General features: G+C 39.8%; 1 protein-coding gene across 2 annotated transcripts in view; it reads right to left on the bottom strand.

The window, feature by feature from the left end:
* tcf4 (transcription factor 4) overlaps positions 1–10,496 on the bottom strand; it is a 293,844-nt gene that overhangs the window by 163,183 nt on the left and 120,165 nt on the right. The window lies entirely within an intron of this gene.

The following is a 10,496-nucleotide window of genomic DNA, read 5'->3' as shown; positions in this document are numbered from 1 at the left end:
AAGGCTTTTTTCATGTTGCATTCCAACAGAACCTCACATCCAGACTGCTGCTGCCTCAGCTGTAGCTGCCGGGCCAAGACCATCCTACTGATCTGTGGCGCGATAACTGGATGACAGGCACGCTTTGGTGTGGCAGAGTGTGTGTATGTGTGTGTTTGCCCCCAACATAGTGACTTTTGCGGGAACGAATAACAGAGTGAGAGAGAAGAAAATTGAAAGAGGGAAAGGATGAAAAACAGCAAGATAAGACGCTACGTGTGTTTGTGAGAGAGAGAGAGAGAGAGAGAGAGAGAGAGAGAGAGAGAGAGAGAGAGAGAGAGAGAGAGAGAGAGAGAGAGAGAGAGAGAGAGAGAGAGAGAGAGAGAGAGAGAGAGAGAGAGAGAGAGAGAGAGAGAGAGAGAGAGAGAGAGAGAGAGAGAGAGAGAGATATCATATCTTTATCCAGATGGTGTGGTTTCTTCTGCTTATGTAGACAGAATATCCCTTTAGATAGCTTTAGATGCAGTCATAGAGAAGCCACAGCCACAGATGCGTGTGTGTGTGTGTGTGTGTGTGTGTGTGTGTGTATTGACTGTATATTATACCACCCATGAGGGTGTTTCTGCTGTGGTTACGGGAGTTCAGGTGATACTCTCAGCAGCAGTGAAACCACAGAAATCCCCATAAAACGAGGGAAGAGCAAACACATGCTGTTGATTACACCAGTACTGGAACTAAAAATGTCAGGTTTGTCCCGAGGGGGGCACAAGGGAAGGGTCATGGCTAAACAAGGCTATGAACAAACTACACCACCCACTAGCCTCTAGCTGATTTTGCCAATACGGCATGAAGACGCTTGTTATCACATTCAGCCAACTTGTTAGGAAGCGCTGTTTACAAGACACGTACAAGCTTCAAAATTCACGAGTGGGGTATTTACTGACGTATTTTATGTTATGAAATATGTCTGTCCATCTAACACTATGAAACAGGTTTGCATGATAACTAATTAATCAAACTCTTTTTGAAAAAGCAGCAGTAGGTGACCATGATGGTTACGTTAAGGCACCAAAACAATGGAGGACGCAGTTAGAAAAATCACCAGTCCATCGGGTGAAAAACCTGTGTTTCAGACCCATAACCACCCTGAACCCCCTCCCTACATGGATTTTAGCGCTCTTGCTTCACCTGATTTTCTTCTTTGCTCCAGAAGTTATTTCTACAGTAATAAATCGAGGATTACATAGGAATTACAGTGCATTACATTTCCTAGTTATATGTAAAAAAAAAAAAGAATAAGGACAGCCTGGCAGTATTTCATGGACATGAACACCGGCCCCCCAGGTCAAAGTCCTGTGTTCTGGCACCCGTACACAGAACACTACACAATTGTGGAAACAACAGATTTAGACATATAATCAAACTGTCAATTCCAGATGTTTTTCTAATGAAAACAGTCTCACCTCCGCAAAATAGGCAACTTCTGTATCTCCCTGACAGGTGTGAAGCTGCTCATGACGTGATGAGTGAGCTCTAAAGTAACTGTCAAGTCGTTACGGTGTCACTCACTGTAGAAGATCAGTGAGCCGCTTTTAAAGGAGCATCAGGAGAAAAGAGGTGAGATCATGGACGCTGAACCCTGCCTGCTGATGAATATCATAGAATATGATCAAACACACGTCGGCAGCTAAATGAAGATGATGTTGTTCTGTCATCTGCTGTTTCAAAGGTCAATAATCATTCTTTGAAAATTTTAAGGCAACATGGAAGAGAAGTTCCTAGATTGCCCAGAATAAAATAAAGCTGCTGATTTAGGCAAACGCCATACCTTGTAATCCTGCTACAACATACATAGTATGTGGTGGTTAAAAATTATAGATTTTTTTGCAACACCCCTGGTGTACACAGGAAACTATGTAAACTATATATTACGTCTGTATAGATGTAATTTCACAGCAACTCAAGATACAGCAAAAACAAAAAAAAAAACTATTTGAAAATGTAATTTTATATTTGGATAAACCTGATGTATCCACGTAATCAAACAACAGACTCAGTCCTTTTCCGTCCCTGGTGTTTTGAGTGTGTTTATGCCACCTTCAGCCTGCAGACGATGGTTTTTGGAGGGTGTTTTTAGGAGAGCTAGCTGTTGGGGGGTTGAGCTTGTACCTTGGCAGAAAGCCACGTTTTCCCAGCCCCCATCGCCCATTTACAGCTAGGAGAGAATCACCAGTCAGACTCAGTCAGCTTTCCAGTTTACACTGGATACAAGCAATCAGCTTGTACCAAACACAGAAGTAAAAAGGCTCTGTTGTGCAGGAAATTAACACTGAGGTAGACTGTTCTGTTGGATTGGAACACCCGCAGACCATTAGACACTATTGGACTGTCCATCCAGCAACATGGATAACACACACACACACACACACACACACACACACACTAGAACATACACACACCACACAAAGGAGGTTTGATACACACACCTAGGGCTGGGCAATTTGACCAAATTCACATAAAACGATATATATATATATATATGCATATACATATGGGTATTTATTATTTTTAATTGCACTGTTAACGTAATAAACTTTCTCATTCGGAGCAGTGAGCACCTGACACAGGACAGTGCTGCGTCGATATATACCCAGCTACTGAGTGATGTGATTTCTGATATGATATGATATTTGTTGTGAAAACATATTGTGTTTTGTTTGTATCTTTCTTTGACAATAAATGAACTGTTGGACTGACAGCACAGCCGTAATTAGCTGACCATTTATTAATGCCACTTAAACACTGCAGCCTGTGTCGTGCGTCTGGTGTGTGTAGACGATCTGTGAGTTTGTATGTGTGTGTGTGTGTGTGTGTGTGTTTGTGTGAGTGTTACAGTTGTTTTCTGGTGATTTAATGAAGAGAGAAACGCAGTCTATGGCCTCCCATCATAACGCTCAGAGCGACTTCGGCTCACCTCATCTTCACACACCCATCAGTCTGTAAAGTGCATGATTTATGACACCAAGAGATAAACGATAGAGCAAAATATGAAACGATATAACGAAACTTTCTGTCATCATACAAAACATATCGTCATATCGCACAGCTCTACACACAGTTGTGCAAAAAGGGAAACCATTGGTCAGTAAATCCATTGTACTGTACAAATCTCAATCACCACACATTTAAAAAACAACTCAAACTTCTCTTACAGAGATGTCTAAATGTTAGTTAAAACCAAAGCTAAAGATAATACAATCATTGGAAATTATTTCTCAATGGAAAAACAGCAACACACAATTAGATTCAAGTAATCAACAGTAATGCACTTGTATTTGGGTCACCATTGGCCACTAAAACTGACCACTGAAAATCTTCCTATGGAATTATCTAACTAACTAAACTATTCGAGCCATAAACTTGCTACTGACATGAAACCTCCCCAATGAGACTGGGCAATTTATCTTGAAGTCTAACCGTGCATTCACACCAAAAGTGATGGAGGTGATTAAATCGCCCGGAACGAGAGTATCGCGTCGCTTGCTCACATTTGTCCCATTTTTGATCATCGCATCATTCCCGTCCATTGCAGGTAGCAGCCGAGGCGGCTGGCTTACTAAAGCTAACCCCCGGCTCAGCTCTACTCTGCTGTTGTACTAAAGGGAAGTGATGTAGTTCTAACCAGTGGTCTGAATGGTATTAAAAGAACATAAATGAGCTCTCAGAGGAAGTGTGTGGCTCTTAAAAGAGCCATTGTGTATAGTGAGATCAAGCTGTCAGTAATATTTGTGTAGCCGTATGTAGCCGTACAGGTGCTGCCCGGTCCCCGGTGGATCAGACCGGGATACGCTTCACTCTGCAGTTATGGTTTTTTTCTTCCTCTGGATTTCCAGCAAACTAAATGCCTAAAGGAACGTCACTGCCTTCTACAGTCCATAGTTATATCCATTATATTATATCCACAGGAACAGTCTGATTTCCCCCAAGGACTGCAACAATAGCGGCTTTGGTGAGCCTGGTGAGCCGATGACGCTTAATGTAATCTCAACGCTGATTGGCTGTTGTGCCACAGCTTCAGGCGATGTTGCTCGAAAAGTTAAAAGTTTTCAACTTCACACGCGAGGCAATAAACGCGATAGACGCGATGGATGCTTCATCACACCGCTCTTATCGCTCAGAACGATAATTACAGCAGATACTATTCTGCTGTATTAACTGCCATAACATATAAGTCATATTCACATTACCATAGATATTATTATCGTTACTGAAAGTGTGTCTTTCTCTGTCTTTGTGTCTGTCTTTGTCTCTCTCTGTCCATCTGTCCCTCTTTTCTCTCTGTCTCTAGGTCTGTCTGACGTTCCTGTCTGTTATAGGAAAGGTTTTCAACGCCACCGTACTCTACGGGGGAATTGTTGGGTCTATGTTTATCATAAATAAGTCATAGAGTGTGGTCTTTACCTAGTTTGTAAAGTGTCCTGGGATAACTTTTGTTATGATTTGGCACTATAAATAAAATTGAACTGAATTGAATTGAATGATGTTGGTGACCTGGCTGACTTTTCATGAAGCTCCACCATTAGATAAAATGTTTTGGTTTGTCCAACTATAGTTTACAGAAAAATATCTGCTTGGTTCTAAAATTCTGAACCACTTCCAACACCTTCGATCATTATAGTGATTCTTATATGTGTGGTGTTGTGCCCATTAGGTCTGGCAAAACAATTAAGCCGATCAGAGCTATGTGGGTGGGATGAAACTGATATATTTGCGAGTCAACTATTCTTACATTGGCACATTTCTTCAATCAAAATGAGAAACATTAACTGATCCTAGCAGAGAAAGGATTGGTCAATCAGTGCTGATTGGGTAGGGCACAGTAGGCCCCACCCTCCCAAACAGAAATTGGATAACTTCAACACAGTGTCAGATTGAATAATGAAGTGGAAATGAAATTAAATGTTTTGGAACTCAGCTGGATGAAATTTGCAGATGTGTGGTTGTGAGTAAGTACAATAAAAACATTTTGATGTGTATATTTAAAAGTTAAACATTAAAAAACTAAAACTGGAGCCAAATGTGGAAGCAAAACCTAAATTACCTCAAAACTTTAATGATACAAATGTATCTGATTTGGTCAGAGTGTTGTGGAATAAACCGGGGTCACTGGAAATCTTCCCACTGTTAGCGTGTGAGCTCATCCTCCCCTCTAAGTGTTTTATTTTTTTCTTTCACTAACGGTTGAGGATGAAGCCAGAGGATTTTGGACTTAAGCCCAGCATGTAAATTTATCTGCCATTTCCAAACAATTTCCATCAGGAGCCATTCAGACAGTGTAACAGGATAATTTGACAGAAGCCCAGTAGGAAAGTGGCCAGTGAGGCAGTAATGTTTGATTTATTTCATATTTTTTGTCCTCTATCGTTTGGCTGTAGCCTCACAAAGGCCACAGCTGGATCTGAGTGGTGGATATAAATAAAAGATCAGCAAGTTGGTTATGGATGGATGGATGAATGAATGAATGAATGAATGGATGGATGGATGGATGGATCAAAGAGTGATCAAATGAACAAATGAATACAATGCACGGTTACATAGTGAAATAATGAGTAATCAGATTTGTCAGTGAGTTATCTGAACAACAAAAGGATTACAACAACTCTGACTGATAAAAGAAAACAAATTAATGGATGTGTGAATAAATGGGTGTTCAGATGGAGGAATGGATTGATGATAGGCTGAACTTCGTAAATTAATAAATGAATAGACGAATGAATGAACGGATTGATGAATGAATGGATGGATGGATAAATGGATGGATGGATGAATGAATGGATGGATGGATGGATGGATGGACGAACCCACTAATGAGAGAATGAATGTATGTATGAGTGAATGAGTGGAGGGATGGGTTGACAGTAGGCTGAACTTTGTAAATCAATAAATCTATGGATGGATGAATGGGTGAATCCACTAATGAGAGAATGGTAAATGGCAAATGGACTTGTACTTACAGTATATAGCGCCTCTCTAGACTTCTGACTACTCAAGGCGCTTTCACACTACTTGTCACATTCACCCATTCACACAGACATTCACACTGATGGCTGTGGATTTCTACATATCATCAAATCTAATGTTAATCTAACCATTCACACCACATTCACACACCTATATGCAGCACACGGAGCAATTCAGGGTTCTGTGTCTTGCCCAAGGAGACTTTGGCATGCAGACAGGATGAATCTTTCGAATGGAAGATGACATGCTCTGCCTCTGAGCCACAGCCGCCCCGAGAATGAATGTATGAATAAACAATAAATTAATAAATCGACAAGCAATCTAAGGGAAATGAACAAAATAATAAATGAGTAAGTGAATGATCAGATCAATTGATGGATGACTGAACATATGTATGAATAATTTAACAAGCCACATCATAGATTAACAAGATTAATTTCAAGAAAATGAACTGAACTAGTGACTAAATATACTGAACTATCTACAAATGAAATAGGGAATGCATGACAAAATAGCTATGAGAAAATAAAGTATGAGTAATTGTCTTAAATAAATAAATGAATAAAAAGATGGAACACATGAAATACTGCACTGAACAAGTTACTGAACATGATATATGACCTGCACGTTATCTGTCTTTGATGATGTTTGTTTGTTCACAAGGTTGTCAGGGCTAGATCCTGTCCTCGTAACAGAAAGGAAGGCTTAAAACCAAAGGTAGGAAGGTCTTTTTATGTCTGAAAACTGCTAGGAGTCCTTCAAATGCCAATGGGATTTTTTCTTTCCTTTACCTTCCTTTACTCTACATTCCTTTTTTTCTTCATTCACATGGCTCGGCAGTAACGGTTGCCCCAATGACACTGGTGTTCAGCAAGCAAAGAGAAAAGGTAGATTGCATTTGCACATAAAATCTATACAATGTATTCTCATCAACCGGTTCGTATATGCTACAAAAACTACTATACTATAAATTATGAGGATATCTTAAGAAATATGATGTGAACAGATTCATATTATATCTTTTGAAATCTATTTAACGCTGTGAAATGGTGACCTGACCTGTGAAACGGAGACACTTATGTTTGGGAAACAAAAGGTGGCAGTTTGGGTAAGGCCAATGGACAGTGCTGGGACATGAGCGCTTAGGTCCCTCAGGTGAAAAGCCTTTGTTTTTGGACCCATATGCCAACTCAACCCGCCTCCCTATCATAGACTGTATAAAAAATGTCCGTAGCCTCTCAGTCGAGGTCCATTCTCTCAACTTGATCCAGTCGTCCTCGCCTACGGGAGTCGCCATCTTGTCAGACTTTGACTCATTTCCTCTTACCCAAAAAAGGGCATGTATGTGACGTTGGGGGGAGGGAGATACGTCCATCTGGCTGACGTTTACCTCCGAGAAGAAGTGAGGGCCAGTGGCTAGCTTTTACTCAAGAGGCCACACCCCTAATTATTCATAAACTTTAACCCGCCTGGTACAAAAAAAGTCACCCCCTCAGTGTTGTCATTGAGAGAATGTTTTTTTCTGTACCAGGCCTTAAATAGGTTTAAGTAAGCTGCGAATAAATGTCTGTTTAACATGGGGGTCAATTATAAACTAATCTATTATGCAAACTGCTCCAAGTGGACACTCAGAGAACTGCATCAACCAGGAAGTCCCTGTGGTGGGGGCTTGCTACCAATGCAGAGCGTAGTCTACATAACCTGATTTCCTTCTTTGCTCAGAATATGGAATACACACAAATTACAGGACATTACTTTTTGTAGGTGTAGTTTTGTGTGAATTCACAACAGTGAATTCACAACAGTGAATTCACACAACAGTGGAACATCATATGTTGCACCAAAACTTGCACGTGCCTTTCCGCATTAATAGTGCCTTCACAGATGTGCAAGTTACCCAGGATGCCATGGGCACCAACATGCCCGCATACTATCACATATGCTGGCTTTTGAACTTTACACTGATAACAATCTGGATGGTCCTTTTTCCTTCGACCCAGAGGACGCAATGTCCATTTTCTTGAAAGAAAAACAAAAAATGTGGACTCGTCCGACCACAGCACACTTCCCCACTCTGCATCAGTCCATCTCAGATGAACGGGCCCAGGGAAGCCGGTGGTGTTTCTGGGTGTTGTTGATATATTTATGTAGATGTTGGGGCCAACTGTGTTCCTGAGCCCACGTGGTAATATCATTTATAGAATGATGTTTCTTTTAAATGCAGTGTCGCCTGAGGTATCGAATGTCACAGCCATTCAGTGTTGGTTTCCAGCCTCGCCGCTTACGTGCAGAGATTTCTCCAGATTCTCTGAATCTTTTGATTATATTATGGACTGCTTTCAGATTTCCAATGAACTGTTTACCTGTGGAATGTTCCAAACAGGTGTTTTTGAGCATTCCTCAACTTTTGTTGCCCCTGTCCCAGCTTTATTTGGAACATTTTGCAGTTTCAAAATGAGTGAATATTTGCAAAAAAAAAATAAAGTTATCAGTTTGAACATTAAATATCTTGTCTTTGTAGTGGATGCAATTTACTGAATTTTCATTCAGTATTCAGATGGAGTACACCTTTAAGATGGGAGTGTATTGAGTTGGTGTTTGGAGTTTCTTTAATTTCTGATGAATATAGCACTGGTTCTGCAAATAGTTTAACCATAGGTTTTTTTCATTCTTTTCTTCCAGGAGGAGCTGTGGGCTTTGGACAAAAGGAAATATTTTTACTATCATGGTAATATCAGTGGATGTGATATGAGTAATGGATTGGACACTATTACTGTGCAATACACAACTTAACAGAATTAAAAAGTGACACTACTGTAATAAACACTTTGGCTCAATATATCTTGCAGATATAGATTGGATTGCAGGACTAAATTCATCCACGCTACAATGTTGCCAGTATAAACCACACAAACAAATTGCTTCAATTATTTCACATGACCTTTGACTTTTAAAAAACTGGAACTGATGTGACTTGGCATTCAGCTGCACCCCAGTCTTCATTTATATCAAACAAAAATATAAATCTACAACTTTTACTGAAGTCACACATATAATTAAGTTCTAATTGCTATAGTAGTTTACATGAAACATAAGGCAAGTAATATAATGTTTGAAAAGTTCTGCTGCAGTTATGAAACTGCGTTGTATATATCTGAATTATTGGTCAGTTAAATATGATCTTATTTCCCTGAAACATCTAGTACTGCATAAATGTATCAGCCGTTATATATTCATCTTTTAGCGTAACTTTGATTTTCAGAAGCATGGAAATGCACTTCTTTGACAGGCTTTAATTAATATGGATATTCAAGACTGAAAGAAAAAAAATCCATAACATCAAACTCAACTTCCAATGTCCAACAGCCTGCACTCATACGTGATTTTTTAATTTCAAAAACCAGAAGGAGGTCATCAAATTATAGCAAGCACATCAAGCCGTTCTCTGTTTAATATTCCACAGGCAGAATCAAACACCAGCATCTGTATATTTTCTTAATTGTCAACGTGCATCTTCACATGGATGCATATGGTACATGAGAAGTGAGCGAGAAGATTACAGTGCAAATTCAAAACCCAACTACTACCAAAGTGCTCACAACACCTGCCGCTTCCACCGACGATAAATATTCCTTTTAAATTTGAAGGTTAAAAGCAATAATTATTTGTTTTATGAAGTTGGGAATATGTGGTGAAGTTAAGAATCTCTCTGGAAAACAAAAATAAAGAAAACATATAGCAGCTGTTGTTTTTAGTTGTTGCAAGGATGATTGACACATAAGACGGTAGATAATAGAAGAACCAAATAACCTGTTGTGCTGCTACCTGCTTTATTTCAAGACACCAGAAAAGTTTCAACCAAGTCAAAGACAAATTAAAAGTTCCATTTATCAGATCTTTTGTATTGACAAAGGGGGGTGGCCTGGGCCAACAAGGAATCCATTGGTGCCAACCATGTCATGCTAGCTTGTAAGGAAATGGGCTAAATATGTTAGGCTAAATTTTAGGGAAAAACTGGCATGGTTATTTTCAAAGGGGTCCCTGGACCTTTCACCTCAAGAAATCTGAAACTCTCCCCCTTACAGACATACCTAATATAAGATAATCCCACTGTTTTGCCCCAAATGCGCTTTGGGGCAAAACATATTATGTTTTCTCATGCAGTACAAATGTGGGATTTTTGTAGATGCTAAAATGGTGTAGTTGAATAATTCTGCATATTCCTATCCCTTAAGATCCCCTGTCCTTCCATAAAAATGGAGAAAAATGGTCAATGATGATCAATAGAGGGTCTCTAAGGGTTAACTAAGATATGAGTAGTGAACGCAGAAATGGTAAATGAATGTTATTCAACATGTTTTGTGCCATCACTGCATACGTCACTGTCCCTCAGGGCCATCCCATCAAAAAGGCCTGGAAACGTACTGTAGAAAGCTTCCCGCTGTCTCCTAGAGATTTACGATCCCATACAATGAAACTGCATTCTATATTTGGTT

Source organism: Echiichthys vipera, assembly GCF_963691815.1.
Source record: "Echiichthys vipera genome assembly, chromosome: 16".
NCBI classification, from domain to species: domain Eukaryota; kingdom Metazoa; phylum Chordata; class Actinopteri; order Perciformes; family Trachinidae; genus Echiichthys; species Echiichthys vipera.
This window is presented reverse-complemented; position numbering and strand designations above follow the sequence as displayed.